The sequence below is a fragment of the Enhydra lutris genome, unplaced genomic scaffold (genome assembly GCF_002288905.1).
Source record: "Enhydra lutris kenyoni isolate GAN:26980312 unplaced genomic scaffold, ASM228890v2 scaffoldscaffold24, whole genome shotgun sequence".
In the NCBI taxonomy this organism is placed as follows: Eukaryota; Metazoa; Chordata; class Mammalia; order Carnivora; family Mustelidae; genus Enhydra; species Enhydra lutris.
Genome location: NW_019154108.1, coordinates 22493967 through 22519700, shown reverse-complemented (window position 1 = coordinate 22519700; position 25734 = coordinate 22493967). Strand labels below are relative to the sequence as shown.

The window sequence follows — 25734 nt, the reverse complement described above, 5'->3', positions numbered from 1 at the left end:
GTCTTTGTCCACAGGTCTTCTTCTGAGGTTCGCTCACTCTACCAGGCAAAACCCCTGTGTAGGATTTAAGATCCTTTCCCACGGTTCTCTTCAGTCCACAGAGAATACTGATAATTCCTTCCTTTACTCAACAGACTGAGAACACAACTGCTTCCCAGATGAAACTCCGTATCCCACTGCCTGTGACCCTTCATGTTTCTTAAGTCTAACTAGACACCAGCCTACAGAGGAGACACATGTTAAAGTCTCTGAAAAACTTTCTGAGTAGTCTCTTTAAAGGCCCCTCTCTTGATTGGGGGTTAGGAGGTATATTCCTCCCAGATCTCCTCAGCAAAGGAAGGATTCTAAAGGATTCTATTCCAAGCAGTTCTCTCCACAACAAACAAACAAATAAACAAACAACACAGAACTCTCTCAAAGTCCTCCTCACACCTCTACCGTTCTAAGCTTTAATACCTGTGAAGTAGGTAGTTAGTATGTTATTTTAAAGTTAAATACTGTTCATGTCCACCTGCTTTTTTTCAAAGTGTAAAAGGATAGGCTGTATCACAACCTATTTTAGTATTTGATATTCTAGGTCTTATACCTTAGAGTCTTGACCAAAACTTCCACTTTAAAGTTTCACCTTAAAGTGTAATACGTAGGTGTGCCAACTTCCAAAATGGCAGAATGAGGAACTTGGGAAATCCTCTTTCTAAAAAGCAGATAGAACTGGTCAGAGTTATAAACAACTCTGGAAACTAACTGGAGAAGTTAAAAGCACTTATTTTTTAAAAAACCTACGAAATTTCTAGTCAATGGTATTGTAATAGCATTATATTGGTGAAAGCTGGTAGCCACACTTGTGGTGAGCACAGCATAACACTCAGACTTGCTGAATCGCTATATCATACACTTGAAACTAATGTAACATTGTATATTAACCACACTTCCATTTACAAAAAAAAAAAAAGTCTCAGTAAAAGCAATGAGAATCTGTGACATTTTAGCAAGAAGTTTCTCCCACCATCCTACAGTTCCCCAGCATAGAAGTTCTAGCTGGGAAGATAGGACAGTCCTGAGATTCATAGCTCTGTTGCCTTTCTCTTTGGGGGAGAGAGGTGGTAACTGTATTTCGAACAAAGCATGGTAAGTTCCACGACCAGAGATGTTGTCAAAACCCACAGAGATACAGTAGCAAACAACGTGGGAAGTTTAATGCTAGCATCAGGCCATACTGGCTGGGCAAGCAACCAAACTGCAGACCATTCAGAATTTCACAACAACATTTGGAGGAGGAGATAAAACAAAGAGCACCTTGAAAAGACCCACTTACTCCTGGTCTGGAAGGCTGTGTGTATATGCAAGGCTGCACCTCCTATGAAGAAAGCTAAGAGGGCTCAGCGAAATACTCCCTAAAAGTGACGACTTGCAAATGCAGAAAGAAAAAACCAGGGAGAACTCGTAATTTCCCTGTATTCTGAAAGTATTCTCCAGGCCACATGATGATTAAACAGGAAAAGGTAGACTTACTTGGTCAAGATGTGTAAATAAACCTTCAGCTATCACTGGCTGACAGCAAAACCACGCTGGCCCAGGGGCAGCGCTTAGGAAACAAGGCTTAAAAATACAAATGAAAAGTGAAATCTGAGCTGACACATCAGACTTCAGAGTCTGAACACTGGAGGGGAAGGCTCAATGGACTGAGCTGAAGAAATCACTGAAACAAAACGCACAAACCTCCAGGCTGCACAAACCTCCAGGAGGAAGGGTGAGATTCCCTACGTGCTACAGTATCTAACCCAGAAGTTTCAGTTTTCAACAACAGAAACAAACCAACCCAGGAAAATGTAAGCCAAACACAGGAAAGAAAAGCAACCAATAATAACCATCCCTGAGAGACTCCAGATTATGAACCTAACATATGTCACAGCGTGTGTTACACATATGTTCACAGAATTAAAGGAAACCAGAAAGAATGAAAGGAAAGTAAGACATTATAACATAGCAATAAAGAGGTACAGACATTAGAAAAAATAACCAAGTGGAAATTCTGGCGTTAAAATATAACTGCGGAGTGCCTGGGAGGCTCAGTCGTTAAACATCTGCCTTCGGCTCAGGTCATGATCCCAGGGTCCTGGGATCGTGCCCCACATAGGGCTCTCTGCTCGGCAGGAAGCCTGCTTTCCCTCTCCTACTCTCCCTGCTTGTGTTCCCCTCTCTCACTGTCTCTCTCTCTGTCAAATAAATAAATAGGGGTGCCTGGGTGGCTCAGTGGGTTAAAGCCTCTGCCTTTGGCTTGGGTCATGATCCCAGGGTCCTGGGATTGAGCCCCGCATCGGGCTCTCTGCTCAGCAGGGAGCTTGCTTCCCCCCACCTCTCTCTACCTGCCGCTCTGCCTACTTGTGATCCCTCTCTGCCAATAAATAAATAAATAAATAAATAAAATCTCTAAAACAAATAACTGAAATGAAAATTCACTACAGAGGATAAACAGCACACTTAAGCTTTCAGAAAAATCAGTGGACTTAAAGATTCATGAAGAGAGATGATTTAATCTGAAGAATAGAAAGAAAAATAAAAAAAAAAAAAAGGAGAAAGATGAACAAAGGGGCGCCTGTGTGGCTCAGTGGGTTAAAGCCTCTGCCTTCGGTTCAGTCATGGTCTCAGGGTCCTGGGATGGAGTCCCCGCATCTCATCGGGCTCTCTGCTCAGCAGGGAGTCTGCTTCCCCCTCTCTCTCTGCCTGCCTCTCTGCCTACTTGTGATCTCTGTCAAATAAATAAGTAAAAATCTAAAAAAAAAAAAAAAAGGAAAAGGAACAAAGCCTTAAAGCCTGGGGGCAACATCAAGTGTATTAATTTGCATGCAAATGGAATCTCAGTGGAGAAGAGAGGGGGGGAAAAAAAGGAAAGAAAAAATATTTGAAGAAATAATAGCTGAAAATTCCCCCAATCTGAATAAAACCATGTCGAAAAGCACAACCAATTTCAAGTCAGATAAATACAAAGGAATTCAAACCGATACACATCATAGTCAATCCGTTGAGATTTCAAGACAAAATCTTGGAAGTCACAAGAAAAAAAAGGTTCATCGTGTATAAGGTGACCACGATAAGAGGAAAATCTGAACTCTCATCAGAACAGAGGCTTGAAGGCAGTGTGAGGTCATATTCGAAATGCTGAAAGCACAAAACTATTAAGCAAGATACTATATCCAACAAAATAAAGAGAAATAAAGACATTCCCACATCAGTAAAGCCTGAAAGAATTTTTTGCTGGGAGAGAAGCATTCATGGGAATAGTGAGGAAAACTTTGGTTGGAAAGAAGTGATACCAGACAGTAAGTCAAAAATCATACAAAGAAACTGAGAGCCTACAAATCATACAAACAATTTTACAAGATGGTGAAATACAGCTTTCTATTTTCTTCTCCTACTGATTTTGAAGTCAACTGCATTAAAATAGTAATTATAAAATTGTACTATTGGGCTTATTCAAAGATGTCATATACAGAGATGCTTGGGGGGCTCCATCCGTTGAGTGTTGGCTCAGGTCATGATCCCGGGGTTCTGGGATTAAATGCCACATCACGCTCCTTGCTCAGCGGGGAGCCTGCCTCTTCCTCTGCCTGCCGCTAACCCACTTGTGCCCTGTCTCTCTCTGACAAATAAATAAAATCTTTTTTAAAAATTAAAAAAAAAAGATGTCATATATATGCAAATAATAGTCCAAAAGAAGAGGGAGGATATGCCGCTATAATGGAGTAAAGATATAATACCAGATGATAATCGATATATATTATTTCACATAGTTTGTCTCTTTTTATTCTCAAGCTTCTTTAAAAGACACTGAATATATAAAGCAATCAGTCATAATACTGTATTACTGGGCTTATAACATTTACAGACTTAATAGGTATGATAATATGATAATAACTGCACAAAGGAGGACTGGAACTATAGCACACCAAAGTTTCTATATTTTACCTGAATTAAGTTATTATTACATAAAGTAGATTATAATAAATTAAGGAGCATCTAGAAATAATTCCTAGAGAGAAAGCACTACAAAAATCACTCAAAAATACAGTTAATACATCAACAAAGGAACTGAAACAGTTCACTGGAAACTATCTCCTTAACATGAGGAGATACAGGAACAACAAAGAAATGAGACATAAAGAAAACTGAAAGCAAAATGGTGAATGGAAACACAACCATAACTGTAACAACATTAAATGCAAATGGATTTAACACTCCAGTCAAAAGGCAGAGATTGCCATCCTAGATAAAACCGAATACTTACAAAAGAACAATGGAATTCAAATAAGATTTGTAGTTTCATTAATAGCCTTATGCGGATGTCAGTTTCCTGAGTTTGATGGTGTACTCTGGTTATGGAAAATATTAGACTGGGGAAATCTAGCTAAAGGGTATATGGGAACTCTGTGATATTTTTGCAATTTCTTATCTTAAATGACTTCAAAATTAAAATGTCATTTAAAAATCCAATACATGTGGATGGATCTAATTTATATGTGCAATTTTCATTCCAAAGTTAACTTCTAAAAAAGTCACAAGACAGTCATATGGGAAAACTGACTAAAGTCTACTTCCTTCAGGGTAAAATTACTGGTCATTATTGTTAAGACGGTGACAGCACTGTCACTTCCAGTTACAAACAGGCATCCTTTCATCCTTTTTTCCCCCTGGTAGTAGTAGTAGCAGATATTTTAGGTTTTTGTGAAATTAAGGCATTCTGTCCAGCTAGCCACATTAAACACTGGGAAAATGTTTTTTTCCCCACAACTGGCTCAGTCCTGGAAATCTTACTGCAACTAGGTTGCACAACCATTATCATGAATGCTCATAAAACAGTAGTTTCGGGGGTTTTGTGTTTTGTTTTTTATAATTAAGCTGAATGACCAGTCTTGGTGAGTGTACAGTCTTTTAAGTCTGAAGTGAGAGACAGAAAGCTCATGTTTTCTTTAATTTCTTTTTCTTTCTTTCTTTCTTTCTTTCTTTCTTTCCTTCTCTTTCTTTCTTTCTTTTTTTTTTTGGCTGCTCTGTCATTAAAAACTTTCTGGAACACTAATGAGAGGGAAATTTGGATACGTTTTTTAACATACTTGCCTGTGCAATGCAACTTTTGGCTTTCCATGAATGCTTAATAGTATGAGGTCTGTCCAAAACCCTTTTAGTCATGTTGTCAGGGCAAGACGGGCTTCTCTGGGGAAAGTAAGCAAGAACCCGAAAGACAGACTGGAGTGCTTTGTTAATACTCTTTCCTGCATAGAGCGGCAGGACAACGGGGAGTGAAGGCAATAGTACCAGGTTTGTGGCATCTGTTGGAAAGAAGGATAGAAAAGCAAAGGATCCTCTCCTCTTCCCTGTCATTTCATTGTGTAACAGAACACAGGAGGTAATAGGGGGCCCAGCACAAAAGTGGGAGCAGGCTTTCCTGCCAGAGCCAGACCGATCTAAGTTCAAGCTTGTCTCCTCCTTTCTCTGACTGTAGGATCCTGATCCTCAGATTCCTTATGGGTGAAATGGGGGAAATGTCTCCCACACCTCACAGAGGCAGTCGGATGATGAAATGAGAGACCGTGTGTCAGTCATTCAGCACAGAACCCAATGGGTCATAACTGCACAAAATTATCATTTTGTTATGATAGTTGTTGCTTATGAAACCACTGCTTTTCCCCCAAATTGCTTCAATTTCCTGAGATTTGGCTTTTCGGAAATTTCTTAGAAATTCAAGTAGGCAAATTTGTTAAGTACATCTTATGTACTTTTTCATACTCAATAATGAGTTTTATTTTTCAATTGTATTTTTTTTTAATTTTTAAAGATTTTATGTATATCACAGGGAGAGAGAGAGAGAGCACAAGCAGAAGAAAAGCAGGCAGAGGGAGAGGGAGAAACAGACTCCCTACTGAGTAGGGAGCCTGACGGGGGGCCAGATCCCAGGACTCTGGGATCATGACCCAAACTGAAGGCAGCCACTTACCCAGCTGAGCCACCCAGGTGCTCCTCAAAAATGAGTTCTAATAAAGATTAAGAAATACTCCTGTTTCTGATCTGTTAAAATTAAAAACAAACAAACAAAAAAAAAAAACACTGGCCACTTGCTTTTCTGCTTCCAAACTCAAAGCAGGAGACAGAAAGAGGTTCCAAAGGCAAAAAGAGCAGTGCACTATCGTTCCCACCATCTTCATCCTTGTATAGATATACAGTCACAATGGCATGACTAAAATTTTAAATTCTTGCATTATTTTGCTAGAATTTTTTAAAATCTTGGGCCAAGCAAGAGTTTACTTCATTAACAGGCACAGAGAAATAAACAACAGGAATTAAGATAGGTAAATGAGATGTTTTGTATTAGAAATGTCTCTCAAGCCATATTCTCAGTTCAGTATGGAAAACCTCTTAAGAGAACTTCCCTATTCCCAAGGAAATCTAAAAGCGTGCCACCAGATACAAAGATGCAGAATAATGAGTTACATCTGTTTCCCAAGCCAGGAACCCAATGGTATGGAACTTGCCTCTATATCCCACAGAGAGACACCCAGTCTCTGTGGCTAATGTCCATGCTATTCCTGTTGAATTGGCTTTTTCTGCTATTTTTGTTCCTAGGTCTCTGACACTGCTTTTTTCTCTCTCAGATTTCTATTATTGGAAGTTCTTTATGTACATACACAAGTATATAGGGAGAATATCAGCTAGAGTTTCAGAGAAGGAAAAGAGTCGGTGGTTTCAAAGAGGAAAAAAGGCTTGAGGGGAAAGGTACTGGCTAAGCTGATACTTGAACTCATGATCAAGCTTCGATGTACAGAAGGGGGAAACAGAAACAGTTCCTCTAGGAAAACAACGTGAACAGAGAGCCGCACCCGCGTTGGAAATGCTCTGTCCACCTCAGGCTCCCCAGGTGCTGCCCCCTGCCCTCACCTTCTCTATGAAATAGTCTTGGCCTATCTTCCAGATTGCGCCATAAACTTACTCTCTGAAGCAAACCATCTCTTTATCTACCAGGTTAGGACCCCTGTATTTCTTCATGATCTCTCTCACCACACTGTTGTACATTACATTTCCATCACACGCAGCGTGTGCCGGCCCTCACTGTGTGCAACATGGTAAGTTCCAGCGCCTTCTCCCCCTATTCCCGTCTAACCCAGATGATCACTCAGTTACTATGAACTGAAATGATGAATGAACAAACTTGGGAATTTGTATGGTGTATGGGGGGGGATGGGGAAGGAAACCTCAGAAGAGGTCTTGTGTTGAGAAATAAGGGGAAGCAAAGCCTATTTATAGATCCTAGAACGACAAACTGGAAGATGTCTTAGCAACTGCTAATTTGCTTACTTAATTTTTAAAAGTTCACACTCAGTAAATACTTCCTAGGGGCCAGGTACCATGCTGAGTGATTTATATACACTACCTCCTTTCATCTTCGTAATAAGAGAGGGATCATTATCACCACTTAAGAAATTAAAAAAAAAAAGTAATCTTTAGAAAGCTTAAGTGATTTGCCTAATTGACAACTTATTTTTTTTAAGTTTTATTTATTTATTTGACAGACAGAGATCACAAGTAGGCAGAGAGGCAGGCAGAAAGACAGAGGGAAGCAGGCTCCCCGCTGAGCAGAGAGCCTGATGCGGGGCTCGATTCCAGGACGCTGAGATCATGACCTGAGCCAAAGGCAGAGCTTTAATCTACTGAGCCACCCAGGCGCCCCCCTAATTGACAACTTAAATGGAGGCGGACAGTCTCCCTTACAATGCTCTACAAGAGAACACGGGTCTCCGGGGAAGACTAAGAAACTTTCCCAGGTCATCTGGAGTCACAGGGGCTGAGCTGGCCCTAGAAGCCTGACACTCTGCCTCCTATCAAATTCTTTCTCTGCCATTCTGCCACTCCATGAAAGACCCTGAAGGACAGTAGAGCTTTGGAGTTATTATACAATAGCAACAGCCTATGACAGAATCTGAGCAGGGAGACGGCACGATGGAAGGGATGCCCTGTATTAGTTTGCTAGGGCTCCGGTAATGAGATGCCATACAGTAGGGGGCCTAGACAAACAGGAACTTATTTTCTCACAGTTCTAGAAGCTAGTAGTCTAAGATGGATGTGTTGGCAGGTCTGGTTTTTTCTGAGGCCTCTCTCATTGGCTTACAGATGGCCACCTTCGCCCTGTGACCTCACACAGTCTTTCCTCTGGGCCCACAGGTCGCTGGTGTCTCCATGTGCGTCCAAAATTCTTCTTAAAGAGAACCCGGTTTTGGGACAGCTGGGTGGCTCAGTTGGTTAAGTGGCTGCTTTTGGCTCAGGTCATGATCCCAGCAGCCTGGGATGGAGTCCCACATCGGGCTCCTTGCTCAGCAGGGAGCCTGCTTCTCCTTCTGCCTCTGCCTGCCTCTCTGTCTGCCTGTGCTCCCTCCCTCTCTCTCTATGACAAATAAATAAATAAAATCTTAAAAAAAAAAAAAAAAGAACCCAGTCAGACTGGATTAAGAGCCAACCTAAGGGCATCATTTTGGCTTTCCTGCCTCTTTAATGGCCCTATTTCTGAATGCAAACATATTCTGAGATATGGAGGGTAGAGCTTCAACATATCAATGGAGGGGGAGCACAATTCCATTTAAAACACTAATAATATTGGGGTGTGTGGGTGGCTCAGTTGGTTAAGCCACCCACACATATATATTTTTATAATATATAAAAATTTATATTATTTAAATATAAATATTTATAAATAAATATTTATATAATTTATAAATAAATAAAATCTTAATAAATAAATAAAACACACCAATAACATAAACACAGCGGTTAAGTAAAGCAGCCTACAACTGTTAATAGAAAAATGTGGTACTTGGAGAGGAAGGGACACAACCAGCTAGAGAGTTCGGAGGGGACAGGAAATACACCTAAACAGAGTTGTGGACGTGATAAAGAGGAAAGACCACAGCATCTTTTAGATGGGCCAGCCTCCCTCATCTGGTTATTTTAAAAAAGTGCGCATGCGCATGCAGACACACACACACACACACACACACACACACACACACACACACTCTATAAACGAAACACAATACCTAACAGTTTGTTCTACCTCTTCATAACTGGGAGGTACTAATCCAGGTGAACCTATTTTAAGGGCTAGAAAACTGGCTGGCCCAGTTTCACACGCTGCATTTCAAACAAAGCAAGAATGTCTCCTCGTGCCTGAGCCAGTTTTCGATTTTTTTCTTTCCTTGACTATCTGGTTTGCTCTTATTTTCCATCATTTTACCTCTTGGTGGCCAAAACCAAGCCACCATTCTCACCATATTTTAAGTTCACAAAATTGGAAGGAACAGTCACAACCACCCACAGGCAGAACTTCCTTGTACAAATATATAAGCTGAGACCCAAAGATGTACACAAACCTAGTATAGCGGCCAAGAGCGGACTGCCTAAAAATGTTGGCATGTTGGCAAAATTGGCATGTTGATTATTTTAAATAAAAGTTATGTAAGGAAGAGCCAATGCACAAAGAACACTCTGACCCCCACATCCCACCCTCCCATCCCCACCTTTCTCTCCAGAAAGCGGGAAATAAATCTCCCAGGTGAAAGGTATGCTCCCTGTACCAGAAGGTAGGAGACATCCTTATCACCAAAGATGGGGAATTCAAAGCTGAAAAGGCTGTATGAACAATCCTTGTTACTTCTATGAATTTAGTACTAAATTAGTTTAGGATTCTTTACTAACTGATGTACCTTAACAGAAGCTTCCTTGTCCTGTCAGCTCCTCACAGACTTACTGTCTGTCTAAAAAGTATAAAAACTCCCTGTCTTGGTCATTTCTTTAGGTACTGCGTCTATGCACACGTAGTTAAACTTTGGGATTTTTTTCTCCTGTGAATCTGCCTCATGTCAGTTTAATTCTCAGACCAGCTGGAAGAACTTTGAAGGGTTGAAGAAATTTTTCCTCTCCTATATGAGTCAAGTTCACCCAGTAGGAGAAAGAGCTAAACACAGCCCTTCGCTGTCAGCCAGGTCCTCCTTCTCTAACCCTACCACACTTCTTCCTCTCCCCTGCCCCTCACACTCAGGCTAAAAAGGAAATACAGTCAAAATTAAAAGGACACACATATATATACATTTTAGCTTGACCAAAATTTGAAGTTACTATTTGGAGAGCAGAGTAGACTCAAGATAGAAATTAGCGAGAAATGAAAAACTGAATTTATATTTGGTCAAATAAAACTTTAAGAGTCATTTTCATCTTCTACACTTTTATAGGTTTGAATTATAGTTATAAGATGATTACCTGCAAATACTAGATGCACTGTTTTAAAAATTCCTCTTCCCACGCAGGCATTTATGAAGTAATACCACACTGACAAGTGTTAAGGACATTATGCTCATTTTCTGAAAACGTAGAATAATGTTCTATCTTTTCCTTAAGAGAAATGGGTAACAATTTTGCACTTGGTGTTACTGCTTTTTATTTTATTTTTTTTTAAATATTTTATTTACTTATTTGAGAGAGGAGAGTCAGAGAGAGCATGAGCAGGGGGGAGGGGTAGAGGGAAAGGGAGAAGCAGCCTCCCCGCTGAGCAGGGAGCCCCATGCAAGCTCCTGGGATCATGATCTGAGCCGAAGGCAGACACTTAACAGACTGAGCCACCCAGGCACCCTTACCACTTCTTAAAATATATCTAACAGTGTGACATAAAATGCTAGGAAAAAAAAAAAAAGATAATGTTTTGAGAAGCATATTTACTTCTACAGCTTTCTTTCTCCAGACCAGACAGCTTACAAAAATGCTCCCCTAGGGAGTATCTGTGTTTTGTTGAGGGGTCCACTTCCTCCTTAATCGCCTTTTTTTTTCCATGACACACTCAAGATTGCCACAGGAGGGAAAGCCGTATCTTTTCCTCTAAAGGAAGCCGTCCCGGGGAAACCCCCAGGAATGCCGTCATACTGACTTAAATACTTCATGAGAACTATTTTATTACTGAATGAAATTATCAACATTTTGGGTTTGTTTTACTTTTCAGCTAACATGATAACCATTTCAGGAAGCTAGGGAGGTTGACCTTGCAGTGAAAATAGGGATGTTGACTATGATTTTAGAGTGGAGAGAGATGGCAAATAAATACAGCAAGACTGTGGCTGGTGGACAGAGGCGCTGTACACCCACCCATCCCAGGCATTACCGGGAAGTTAAAACCACTAACCTGGAGATGAGGATTCCGCATGCCCTGAATTGTGTTTCTTGCAACAGGAGTTCAAATTCACGGTTCTTTTCTCAGGTTGTAAGAAACTTTAGAAAGGTGCTTCCAGAAACTGTGAATGGCAGCTCACTTTGGAAATGAACAGGAAACCCTGTCTTTTGTAGGGTTAAGAGCTGTGTAAATGTGCATTTGAAAAGAATATTCTCAGAAGTTCTTAATCTTTTCTATGCCCTGGGAAAGCCAAGGGACCCCTTGATACGGTATGACATTATGAAATTCGTGAAATAAAAACATTGGATTATGAAGAAAACCAATCATACTGAAATACACAAAGTCCGGGCAGTCCAATAGAGTCTTATATGGACGGTATTTATACATGCTTTAGAGCCCGGAGGCACACTTTTCTCCTTCTGCCTCTGTGGAGTGCACCTATTTGGTTTTTAAAGTTCAATGTAAAATTTTTGAGGACATTAGAGTTAACAGCACCATAAAGGGTAAAATGATTCAAAACTAAGTTCTTTTTTCTACTGTCTACCTCTGCTAGCACCACAATGAACATGTTAATTCCAACATGAATGTTTAGATGTTACATGTAATAAACACAGGTTGGACTAAATTAGAAACACGGTCATTGGCTTCAAAATATGAAATTTACAATTTTTCAACCTTTGATCAACAAGCAGGAGAACAGTACCAAGGACATTAATAAAATCTACAAGAATGCCTCTGTTGCTCTTCTGCTGGTGACATAAGATGTCCCAGTGGGTTTGTAAAAATATGACGTTAATAAAAACAGCACTAGACTGTCCCCTTCAGTTTGCGGGTGTCCCTTCATTTTGGACAGGAAGAAGTGAGATAACTATATTTAAGGCACAGCCTCACAGATATGGGTAGAACCAGGAATAAAGTATAGAATGACTTTCCAATTCCTGGCATGTCTCACTGAGGTAGGAGGAAAGGAGGACAGAGAAGAATTCTGAGTGCCTGGCAGTGCATCTGGGAAAGACTGGAGTCAGGAGCAAACATTCCGCCACTAGGAGCTTCCCCTCCTTACGGTACTGCTCAGCTTGACCCCCACAGACTTCATTGCTTTCATTCACTAGTGCCTGTGGCCCTAATGGTAAGAGGATTTACAAGGGGCCTCAATGGCTCAGTCATTTAAGCACCTGCCTTTGGCTCAGGTCATGATCCCAGGAGTCCCGCACTGGGGCTCCCTGCTCAGCAGGGAGTCTGCTTCTCCCACTCCCTCTGCCCCTCTTCTTCCTTACTTGTGCTCTCTCCCATGCTCTCTCCCTCTCAAATAAATAAATTTGTTTTTTAAAAAGAGGATTTATGAGAAATAATGAATAAAAAACACAAGATTTACTTTTAAACTTTGAAGAGATGCACGAGTCAATATTTCAATATTATTTTCATTCCTGAAAAAAAAATTTTGATTATAGGAACCAGCTGTTCTCCAAAGCTCTAAGGATTGAAAAAAGAAAAAGAAATGACTTTTAGTTGCAAAATGAAAGGTTTATGTCAGGTTGAAGGAAGAACATCCCGATACCAAGGCTGTGAAAGAAAACCTTTCTGATGGTCAGTTACTATTATATATTTTCACCATCTTTATACTACAGAGCTGTAATGGTTCAAATCCTATCAAGCATTATCTTGAGGGAGGACTGGCGGCTTCCAGGAGCCTGGAGAAGTAAGCAAATGCCAAGGAAAGCAGGGGGGGGTGGTGACATACCACAGACACAGGACTTAGCTAGGCACCCCACAAATGCAGGCGCACTAACTGTTAATCCAAATTTAAAATGGTGACAACAATTCTAGCAACCAGGACAAGAAGAAAAACAAACCCAGCGTGACGGTGAAGCCTCCTGGGGCAGGTTCCAGCAACTGGTACAGTAAGAATTCAACAGGAGTAAAAGAAAGACTCAGTCCCTTCCCTACTGCACTCGGGCTCTCAGGCCAACTTGTAACCACTCCCTGTTCGTTAATAATTACCTTAGATAAAAGGATCTGCATTCTATAAGCTCCTGAATTTCCATGCATTTTTGTTTTAGGTGCTTTGCTTCTGTTTTGTGTTTCTGGGTACTGGGTATTGGTTGTTCCTCTTGAGCATTTCCAGATTTGCTTGCTCCTTTGCTCGCTTGCTTTCAAAACCTCACCCTGGAACAACTCAGCCATTGTAGCTTCTCTGAGTTTGCTCCTAGTGTTTAGCTGGAGAACCACCACATAACCTGGCAGACGGGTTTTATTTTTGGTTCACGTTCTCAACACTCAGAGAGGCCCTGGACTGGACACAGCATCTTTCTCAGTTTCTCTGTGAACTTGCATTCCTGTTCTAGAAAATGGCTTTGTTCTCGAGCTCATCTCTCACCATCGCCCTCCTCCTCTCTGGGCGGGTGACCTCATCTCCCTTCACTAAGAAAACAGCCCCAGAGGGAAGTTTCTTATCTTCCCACCACCAAATCAGCAAACTCCCTGTAATTTTGGGTTCCCCTCCTGTCACACCGGAGGCAGAATTTCTCCACCTGTTACAGACCTGACCCCACCTGTGGCTCTCTGGACACAAAATCCTTCTCTCTGCTGCAAGTACATGATAATCATGCCTTTCTTTTCTGCACAAAACTTTCTCCTAGATGACCTGCCTGGCAAGCCTGTCAGAGTCGCCCTGCTCCATATTCCTCTCCCTCCCTGCCTCCATGTTTCTGCCCAGTCGACAGATCTCTCTAGAGGGTCTGTTGCTCACACAGTACTCATGTCTCCAGATCCTCGCCTCCCATCCACCTGCCACCTCCCTTCCACTTCCTTCACACCCTGTCCCCTGCCCTCCACTGAAACTGCTCTTAAGATCACTGATGACCTCCGAGTTTTCAAATGAAGTCACTCCTCTCTCTCCTACTTGCCTGGAACCACTTTCCTTCTTCTGCACCATGGCATCACCCTAGTCCCTGGTCTTAAACCACCCGGCTCCCTTGGTTGCTTTCTCATAGGCTCAGATACAAATGCTCTGCGTGGAGCCCCCAGTTTGAGCCACACCCCGCTCACACCACTCACCTCCCACGCAGGACTTCTCATCCCTCCCAGAGCCACTCCTGGTTCATCTTAGCTAACCCTTTCCATCCTTCCACTCCCCAGGTTATTCCCAATTGTTTGTTTGTTTGTTTCTTTTAAAGGATTTTATTTATTTATTTGAGAGAGAGAGAGAGAGAGATCACAAGTGGGCAGAGAGGCACGCAGAGAAGAGAGGAGGAAGCAGGCTCCCCGCTGAGCCGAGAGCCCAATGCGGGGCTCGATTCCAGGACCCTGAGATCATGACCTGGGCCGAAGGCAGAGGCTCAACCCACTGAGCCACCCAGGCACCCCGGTTATTCCCAATTGTTGAAACCCGTTTGCTTCCTTTATTATCTGTTTACTGTTTGCTTCATTATTGCTTCTCTCCTCCACGGGGGAATGAACCGTCACTGCTTTATTCACCCAAGTATGCCCCAAAGGTTGCACAGTGCCTAGCCAGTTGTCAGTATGAATGAAAACTTCCTGAATTGGTGATGGAATAAACATGCACTTAGCCCAGTGATCAACAATTCCTGGTTGATATTAGCGTCTGGATTTTTTTTTTTTTAACCCAAAAGGTAAAATTCTTAAGTGAAAGAGCACAGATTTTCTAAAGTGCTTCCTATAATACCTGTTCTTTTTCTGTGTATTAAAAGGATACATTTTTTCCACTATTTTGCTAGGCATGCTATATCCTATATTAATAAAAAACTGGAAATTATTTTTTCCTCATGGAAAACTGTAATTTATGAGTGTTCTTTTCACTCTAACAATAGTTCACAAGGTATTACTCAACCAAACCAATCTGTCAATCTAAAACATAGTAAACAGTAAGAATTTTTCCAAACACTGAATGAATCTCACAAAATGGATTCTTTTCTTGCTTTTCACTGACAGCAGAAGCATCGTTAGTGATGAGGATAAGAAGGAAAAAAAATCCCATATAACTACTGTGAACTTTTATGTATTTTAAATATAAATTCTTAGTGGTCACCACCTCAAAAAAAAAAAATGAAGTACCAAGTAGGGGCACTGGGTGGCTCAGCCAATAAAGCTTCCAACTTTGTCTCTTGATTTTGGTTTAGATCATGATCTCAGGGTCAGGGGAGTGAGCCCTGCACCTGGCTCTGCACAGAATGGGCTTGGGCTTGCTCTCTGCCCCACCCCCTGCTCTCACACACACTCATTCTCTAAATAAATAAATAAAAATCTTAAAGAAAAAAACCAAAACTACCAAGTAGTAGATTATAAGCAATCATCTTAAGAGAGTGCAATTCGTCTATGGCCATACCACCCTGAACACGCCCAATCTCATCTCTCTCGGAAGCTAAGCAGGGTTGGGCCTAGTTAGTACTTGGATGGAAGAGAGTGCAATTAAATTTTAACTAACCCAGAAACTTCTTAAATTAGAATTTTTGCTACATGGAATCTTCCTAAAATGTTATTAGCATGTTCTTCTAAGGATCAAGGATCTAACGATACTTTGAAGCCATTACCTGAACATGAATTCCTGTTATATACTGAAAGTAGGGATTTAGAAGACTGTGTCATGAACTACAGAAATACTCTAGTGTTATCTCTTTAAGATCTAAGTGACCTCGATCAATTTTAAATTCATCTGCCTTTTCTTCATGACAGTTGAATGGAAAGGAATTCAATACCTCTTCGGGGTTTGTGGTATATATACCAAGGGACTGACGGATATTAAGAAATGTTCATTACAGATGTAGGTGTCTACACATCAGGTCCTCATAACTATATGTACCTTTTGGCACTTTTCCCCAAATTGCTTTTCTATAAATTCTTTAAGAATTGCTTTAAATTACTTTTCCCAATACTTGAACCAAATACATGTAAAAAGTCTACAAAAATGATTTACTCTCTTGTTTCAATAAATTAAAAATGCGAAACCGAAGAAAACTAAAGATACTATGAGTCTGTCTGCCTCCAGCCTATCCCAGACAGACATAACCTCTTCTATAATGACCCACTCAGAAGTCAGCAAGAATACCTCCTTCCATAAGGGGTCTCACATCCCAGCTTACCGTCTCAGTGCTACACTCAACCAGCTCACCTTGTTAAAGCTGTGGCCATTCAAGTGTGGAGCCAATGGGAAGCGTGTCAGTCCACTGACTGAAATGCAGCTCCTTGCTGACCCGAGTTTCCAGCAACCCAGCTGCATCCCGCAGTCAAACCTGCCCCGCTCTGTGTTAGTTACTATGAAGTTAAGCATATGCACAATAAGCCATTTTGTAAGTCAAGTTGGCTTTCAACCCTGAAAAGTACCTGGCTTACCATAAGCTCTTGGATTGTTTGGAAAGGTAAAATAATAATGATTTATTTAAACCCACGGTGAGAGTAACCACTTTGAGACAAACACTTTAGGCCAACTTCCAGGATTAATAAGAATGGGAAAGAGCAATAGGCTCTATGGGTCATACTTAGAATATTCTAAGAGAACGTTCTACTACCAAATCAAAGTAAAAAACCTTCGGTAAAATTAGTATTTATATAACTCATAATGTTGTCTATTTTATATTTTTGGCTAAAACTTCATATTCTTTATTTTCTTGAAGTGACATATATCCATATAAAATGCCACATAGTTCCAAGACAAGCAATTATAAGTAACACTACTTTCCCAATTGTTTTTTAAATGGTTGTGCAACTTCCTCTATTATGTTAATCAGTAGCCCAGTTATAAGAGCAGAACAATTGAGTTAATATGGAATTGGGTTGTGTATTTTCTGGTTCTTCCCCTATGATTTTTCTGATGTTAATAAAAATTAGAATAAGCGGACAGCCTTAATAGCATGCACCAACATTGAAAATATAACTCAATCAATTAATCACTTGAAGCATACAAAATGCATGAAAATGGAAATGGTAAGTCTTGGGCATTAAACCATTTCACTTTTTGGTATCTCTCTTTTCACATCTGTAGAATGTAAATACCTGCTCCGCTAACATACATGGTTATTGTGGGAATGAAGTTCTTAAGCAACCTCTTTATAACCCACAAAACACTATGAAAATGAAAGGCATTTTGGGGACAGCACCTGGGTGGCTCAGTTGGTTAGGCTTCTGTCTTCGACTCGGGTCACGATCCCAGAGTGCTGAGATCGAGCCCCGAATCGGGCTCCATCCTCAGTGGGGAGCCTGCTTCTCCCTCTGTCCCTTCCCTTGCTCCTGCTCTCTCTCTCTCAAATAAATAAATAAATAAAATCCTAAAAAAAGAAAGAAAGAAAGAGAGAAGGATAGAAGGAAAGGAAGGAAAGAAAGAAAGAAAGAGAGAAGGATAGAAGGAAGGAAGGAAAGAAAGAAAGAAAGAAAGAAAGGTAGTTTTTGTTGGCCTGCTGATATGATTTCTGACTGAGTAATCAAAAAACAAATTGTAAGGTAAATAGTAAAATCAAAACCTAAGCAAGATAAGCTAAGTACTGTATATACGTGAGTTTTATGTATTGTAAGATCATGAAATTACCCAGATGATGGATATTTGCTTTCTAATTCGGAACCTCCTGTTACCTAAAACGCCTGAATTTCCCTGCACACTCCAGAAGTCAAGAAAATGGGGAAGAAGATTAAGGACGGGATCAGGTCTTCACTCCAGCTGACGCTGAGAAGAGAGTCAACAAGAAAACTGGAAGCAGCCTCTCCTCTCTATCCCAGTGGCTGTCAAACGCGGATAAGGATCGCATACCAGCTTGCTGAGTTTCTCTCAAGTCATTTAAATTCATTAAATAAGTAATTAGACTGGTAGTATAGCCTTCCAAATATGCTTAGGGTGAGCCCTGAATTATTTCAGCTTATTTTGTATTTGTACAAAGGGGAGATAAACTGTATTTTCAAAGAACACTGTAAGGGTGAACTAAGAGAGAAGATCAAAACACCCACTCAGGGAGCAAGCATAGCTTCAGGTTGGCGCATCTCTTTTCTTCTCAGGCAGGTGAAGGTATCAAACGATCAGAACAGGATTTGCTCTATTTTCTGTCTTCTTTGGAAAGGATTCCAGAACCAACCAACCTCTGGGTTCCCTCAACTGTCACTGCCCTAATCGTCCAGGAGTAGGAGATGAAGAAATGCTGATAATTAAATTCATTTTCTCTGAGTCGGTTCTTGACAAGACTAGGCAGTATCTTTCTTACAAGAGCTTTATAAGGAATCACGTAACCCTTATTCCTATCTTCGTCTTCTCTACATGTCAAGGGTCTGGATGTCTCCGGAGCTTCTACAAGGGTTTTGGCCTCTTCTCTGAACCCTCTTCAATTTCTCTGATTTTGCAGACTATGACAGTCTATGAGAACAAAAATGACTTGCTTTAATTTATCTATGCATCTCACCCAGCTTCAAGGAACAGGTTCCAGGCAAAATAAGAACAATGTTCCAAAATTGAGAAAAGCAGTAGTAGAATTTCTACCTCCAGTTTAACATTTAACCTTTGCTATTAAGACTGCAAACACTTCAAAATTATTGAGGACCTTAGGGGACTCGGATTAGGTGAATTATTTCTATTGATATATACCATATTAGAAATTAAAACTGAAAAATATTTAAAAATCACATCAAAAAAGGCAATTCATAAACATAGACACACCAGTGGCCATTATAAAATTGCCCAACCTTATTTATGAACAAAGTGTAAATTTAAACAAGATACTGTCTTATACAACAACTGACTAAGTTTTGGGATCTGTTGTTGTTTGTTCTGTTGGTGTGATTACACAGTGTTAGAGCAGGGAAATTCTCCTCTCCTATATGGCTTATAAACTGATACAATTTCTTTCAAGGGTAAAATGGCAAAAATAATTCCATGACATGCTGTTAAATATTTCTGAGAATCCTGCAAATACTCTATTATTATTATTATTATTACTCTTATTTTACAGTTGAGAAAAGAATGTTTTGAAAAGCAACTGGCTTATGATCTCACAACGTGTAAGTAGTGGAGCTTTTTTTAAAACGTGGGCATACACTTTTAAGAATCTATCCAAAGGAAGAACAAAGATGAGTACATACATTTATATAAAGGGTCTTAACTGAAACATTACTTATAATAGAAAACTAGTCCACCTAAACATCCAACAATTTATAATCAGCCAATGTAACATTTCCACAGGCTAAAAATTACATCATGGTGAGAACGACTCTTGCTCACGGATGGACTGCCATTACTTGTACAGCACCTGACACATAGTAGGGACTCAATAATATTTGTTTCAGAGATGAATGAATACAAAATTATACACGAGTATAAAAAATCACGTTTTAACAGAAAATTTCATGACTGAGAGTAAGCGTGTTACAAAATGGCAGAATGGTGTGTGAAACTAGTGAAACAAGGAGGCCATTTGACAAGGTGACTCAAATGTCTCGGTGGTCTATATTAGGCAAACCAAAATCTAAACCAGTCTAAAAACTGAACCTACAAAATTGAAATGTAAGGACAGCCAATCACAAACAGCCAACTAGCCTTTAAACTAAAGACAATAATTTCGTTAGGTTGACTCCACTTTCTTTACAAAAATCTCCCCTTGGAGATCCTGCCAGGGAAGCATTTCTATCCACTTCTGCTTGGCACTGTCCCATTCCAATCGAGTTTTATTCAAATAAACTCTTAAAATTTTTGATAGGCCTCAGTTTACCTTTTAACAAATACCATAGTTTTGTAAAATCCACATGTGGGTGCATGTATAGAAAAATGCCTATAAGTATAAACAGATGTATATACATGAATTCGTGTCTCTTTGTCTCTGTACTGATGCATAACAGTTACTCAATAAATATTTGTTGAAATGGATGATTGACATAAATGAATGACATAACAAGAATTATCCCTTGAGGGGATTATAGGTCATTTTTCCCTTTCTTCCTTTGCAATTTTCTATATCTAAGGAAATCTAAACAGTAAAGGAATTATCTTTTTTTTTTTTAAAGATTTTATTTATTTGACAGAGAGAGAGAGAGAACACATGCGAGCAGGCAGAGCAGCAGAGGCAGAGGGAGAAGCAGGTTCCCCACTAAGTAGGGAGTCCGATGTGGGGCTCCATCCCAGGACCCTGGGATCATGACCTGCGCCGAAGACAGATACCTAACTGAGTCACCCAGGCGCCCCAGGAATTATCTTTGTAATGAGCAAGAGTATTATAAAACAATCCTATTGGGAAATATTATTAGGAATTTTGGAATGAAGGCAGTAAATACAGACATCCCATCATCCAATAAAATACAACTTGTATCTTATTCTCCTATTTGTTTTACTTACTGCATTCAGCAATAAAAAATATCAGATGTTACAGAAAAAGTCAGCTTAATATTGTGCAGTTAGTTATTAGACGACTTGAGTCAAGAATCTAGGTCACTTGGCTCTCAGGCAGATAGTTTTTCCGTTACACCAAATTGGTTAGAGCTCCAGAACACTAATAAATAAATGACACTATGGGCACTGCAATACTCACCGCGCAACAGTTCTTTTCTTTTTTTTTTTTTTAAAGATTTAATTTATTTATTTGACAGAGAGAGAGAGATTACAAGTAGGCAGAGAGGCAGGGAGAGAGAGAGGAGGAAGCAGGCTCCCCGCCAAGCAGAAAGCCCAACACGGGGCTCGATCCCAGGACCCTGGGATCATGACCTGGGCCGAAGGCAGAGGCCTAACCCACTGAGCCACCCAGGCACCCCCATGCAACAGTTCTTAAAAGCAACATGATTTGCTAATTATTTGATATTAGCAGAAAACTCCAAAGTTCTAAAAAATACTACATGTTCATGTGACATGAATTGTTTCAGAGCGTATGTGATCTTCCTACTGGTCTATCCAAATTTGTGGATAGATATGTGTATTGGACAGCATACATGTATTATTCAGGGAAGGGGTCTATAGCTTTCATAAGATTTGTAAAAGGGTCTGAAAGTTAAAAAAAAAAAAGTTGAGAATATCTAGAGCTATGAAGTCTGCAAGCAAGAGGAGGGAAACAAACTGAAGGTAAATAAAAGGCTTATGAGAGGAAAAAGAACCACAGCTAACTCTGTCTTCCTCTTTTTTATTCCTGGAACATGTTTTAATATGCAAATCATTTAGTTTCATGATTTTGCTTTCTAAGTAGTAACACCAGGAAAGATAATGATGGGTTAAAAACACAGGCCAAATTATCTCTACGGAATGAACTTTATCAAGTCCTAGGAAATCTATTTAATAATTTTCCTTTTCCTAATTAAATGCAAATGCAAAATACTTGCAAAGTATGCATCTTTTTGACACTGTAAGTCACTACGGGGGTATTTTGCATTTATGTTATTTAGAAAAGGAAAATTATTTAAAAAGGTTTCTTTGTTTCTTGTCGCATAAAAAGTGCTGTCCTTTCAGGAAGTTTGCAAAGCTGCTTTGGACAAATGCAGAATACACACTTCTCTGTGCATTTCACAATTGTTGCTTAATTTAAAATTTAACTCTTCCTCAGCTCAATGACAGAAGCAAATACTTTTTTCTTATGCCAACATCAAACTGGATTGTCAAGGTTTAGGGACCTCTGGAGGAAAATTTAAAAATCCTTAACAGGGTTTGTTTCACTACTATTCCCTGAAAATATCTCTTGGGCTACAATTCCAAATTTCTGCAACAAATAGAAACGAAACACAATACAAACTCTCCTTGAACTCAAAGGTTATATGTGCAAATATAGTAGATGAGAATTGATACCCATCCAAATAAGATGCCTCTAGTATACTCTTCAATTGCCTTAGCTGAATAAATGCTAACATCATCAACCATTGTGAAGAGCATGTCTTGTTCTAGCTTTTGAGATGAAAAATCATTTTTTTAACGCTACCTTGACTATAAGTTGTAGGAACTTCAGATATGTTAAGCCACTCTTATTCCAAATCCAAATGCCCTTTTAAACTTCTTTTTCTAAAACGAAATGACCAAAATAGCATTCACACTCAAAACTAAACTTTATTATTGGCTCACATCTTTCTCAGCATCTAGTCGGGAGCTCTGTCCTTCCAGCACGTCAAATAACTGAGGGCAAGGCGAATCGGCACACCAGGCGGTGTACACGTCTCTTTTCAACATTGTCTTTCGTTTCGCCCAGCACCGCAGCGTATGAAACACCCAGGAATGTTTTGCATAAGTAATCGTTAACCACTATTTTTCTTTCTTTCTTTCTTTCTTTCTTTTTTTAATTAAACCGTCACGGAACCCACTAACTCCACCACCGCTAACAAGGCACAAGGGCTGACAAACAGCACGCCGCTCAAGTCTGGGATGGGTCACCACGGGGTGGCATCACGTGGAGCTCTCAAGGGAACCAGCTCGCCGGCAACGCTCGCTTTCTTTCGGGGCTCTAAGTTAGGGACACCCCTGATCGTCCCACTCCCCTGCACCGGTCAGACCCCGGAAAGCAAGCTGGCATTTGTTAGAAAGACATTAGATTCCCTGACCTTTGTCTCGTTCCCAAAAGGCAGAGGAAACGCAGACTTGGTCAAGCAGAGAATCCCAGGTGTGCCTCCGTCCCTTCTCCCTGCCAAGTAAGATACAAACTTAAAACAGCTCAGGAGGATGGGGGGTGAGGGGGAGGGAAGTGCAGTGGGGCAAGAGTAAATTTATTGCTTACTGTTCCCAGAGTTACATGAGATTCTTCTGGCTCCTTTTTGCCTCTAGCTTTCAGTCGGGATCCTTTTTTCAGCTGGGACTACAGAGAAGTTCAAGTCTAATCCTTGCTAGGCGGGGCTAAAATGTGGGCTGGTTTCCTTTAGACTTTGCAGCTGTTTTTAAGGTGGAATGAAAGAGGAAGCGAGGGAAAGCAGTATTCAGGAAGAAGCGGATATCTTAAATGTAAATGTTTACTTATCAGCCTGAAGTCACAAAACGTGCCTAAAATGATCTGTATATTAACTGGTGTAAATCACATGGATACTCCTGGAGCTGTCTGTGTGTGGCAGCACGACTTGTCCTTAAGCCGTCACTGCTTCTTCCTCTTTCCTTCCCCCACAAGAACAAAATAGAAAAGATGAATAACCTAGAGCATTTTTGCCTTCTTTAAAAAAAGCAAAGTTTATAACAAGCCCAAAATAGAAAATCTGTACATTCTGAAGATGACTGATATAAGAGCGCTTTAAAAAAAAATCTAATCTCTTCAAATATTTCCTCCCCAAACTCAGAACACCTGATAACCCATTGTTTGTAAATTTGAGATTAAAGGCATACCAACAGCGGCTGTAATGCATATTCTGAGATAGAGAAGGAGAGATCAAATCACATCGAATTACAAGTTGGCAATCCAAATTCAAACACCCCATATCACTGTAATAAACGTGTACAGTCTAAATGTATCCAAATGCCACAGGAATGGATCAGTGTCTTTCAAGATTGATGTATTCATTCAGGATAGCTTGTTTTCAAACACGGAATCTTAGAATTTTGTGTTTAATTAGATGCTGGGGGTATTCTCCTAGCTCTTTTATAACACTGTCAAAGAAAGTATTTTCTGCAGATTCCATCATTAAGTCTGATGGGTTGTCTGCTTTCTGTTGCCCAAGAATCAACTCCTTTTTTTTTTCCATAAATTCAACCTGGCTTATTATAAATCTCTCCTTCCTAAAAAAAAAAAAAAAAAGGCCTGTAGTGTCTCATGGGATCCAGATCTTTTGGTTTTCAAAGAAGACCCCAAATTTCTTGAAAGGTGGGGTGTGTTCAATAGGGAAGCAAAGAGCACACTGCTATTTTTGGCCCCTTCCCCAGACACAACCAGTGAAAGATATGTTTTACAGGCATGTTCCTCCTAAGACTCTGGCAAGAAAGACTCTTTTCATTAGCTTCCTAGTGTTCAAGTCAGTTTGATAATGAAAAATAATAGCTTTCAATATTTGGAGAGGGAGGATTTCTAAAATGTCACATGTTAAAAACAGAAAAATGTTTTGATTAAAGGCTTTTAAAGAAATATTCAGTCTATGCGATGGCTAGGGTTAAAACACATGGGGAGATGTTTGCCTTTTTCCACTTACTAAATGAGACTGACTTATCTCCATACTTGTAGTGAATAAAAGCTTCTGCAAGTATGTCTCACCCTCTCTGTAACTGACTAGGACCACCTCCCATTGTCCCATTCTGTGGCCTCCATGCCTACCTCCAGTTTGGCTCTCGACCTATGATTTCACTATTCGCACAGACCCCTAAGTGGCTGGTGCAAGCTCAGATTTACTATCTTTACTTTGTCGTATTTTCTCCAAAATGATATCCAGTATTAGCTCCAGGGACCTCTGCTTGCACCTTTGGTAAGAGAGACACAGCATTCATAGCCTGCCTCAGACTATACGACCAATTAGATCTGAAGACTCCTCTTCCCTGGGCTTGTTATCAGTGAAAGTCATTTAGGAGGATTACATGTGAAATCCCTCTGAAACCGAGCGGTATGGTAACAGCCTCTTCAAATCCAGTCCCTCCTTTTGCATAATTACTAGCATTGAGTCTTGTACCGTTTGTTACTAATCAACATCTTAACATTTTAGACTGAGAACAAATAAGCCCTAATAATGATTAGCATTGGATAAGTAAGCAAATGGAACAGTCCTAAAACTAGCTGAATTAATTAACAAGGAAGTAGGGGCACCTGGGTGGCTCAGTGGTTAAGTGTCTGCCCTCAGCTCAGGACAAGATCTCAGGGTCATGATCCCAGGGTCCTGGGATGGAGCCCTGCATTGGGCTCCCTGCTCAGGGAGTCTGCTTCTTCCTCTCCCACTCCCCATGCTTGTGCTCCCTCTCTCACTGTCTCTCTCAGTCAGATAAATAAATAAAATATTTAAAAAAAGAAAAAAGTTAACAAGGAAGTACCTATTTGTCAAAACGTGTGGCTCAAAAAATGGAAAAGAAGAACTTGATGTTAGGTGCCTGGGTGACTCAGCCTGTTAAGTGTCTGCCTTCGGCTCAGGCTATAATCCCAGGGTCCTGGGATTGAGCCCCTTGTCGGGCTCCCTGTTCAGCAGGGAGTCTGCTTTTCCCTCACCCTTTGCCCTCCCCCTACTTGTCATTCTCTCTCTCTCTCAAATAAATAAAATCTTAAAAAAAACAAACAACAAAACCTTGATCTTCTTATGATTGATTTTTCTTCCTTTATATGAAGTTGCTTTCCATTCTCTTTTTACAACTTCTACTTCACTTATCCTGTACTCTAAATGCACGAAAGTGATTTGCCTGCTGTGAGCTTGGGCATGAGGAATGTTGTAGTAAAATCCATACATTCAATGAAAATGATTCGCTGGTATGCTAAGTGATACTCTCTTAGAACACTAAGAGAGTTGAATAGGAAAATCTAATCCACATTGCAGACAGACACAGAGAAGAGCCTAAATGTCCACCAGTAACTGATTTGCTGATAATAAACACGCCCCTCTTGTGCACTGCTATGCTTGAGTATTCTGGTCCATACTGTGACTATATTTATAGTAAAACACTAAGTTGGTATCCTTACTATTTATCTGTATATGAA

The 25734-nt window shown here is 40.3% G+C and overlaps 1 protein-coding gene across 1 annotated transcript in view; it reads right to left on the bottom strand.

Annotated features, from left to right (window-relative positions):
• The window catches only part of LOC111150782 (phospholipase A2 group IVA), a 164086-nt gene extending 141105 nt beyond the window's left edge, over positions 1-22981 (bottom strand). Inside the window, exons 1-2 of the mRNA XM_022508381.1 lie at positions 22864-22981; positions 22691-22770 (exon numbers count right to left, since the gene is read on the bottom strand). The gene's annotated coding sequence lies outside the window, so the exon portion shown is untranslated. The remainder of the gene's footprint in view (positions 1-22690; positions 22771-22863) is intronic.
• Between the last annotated feature and the right edge of the window lie 2753 nt (positions 22982-25734).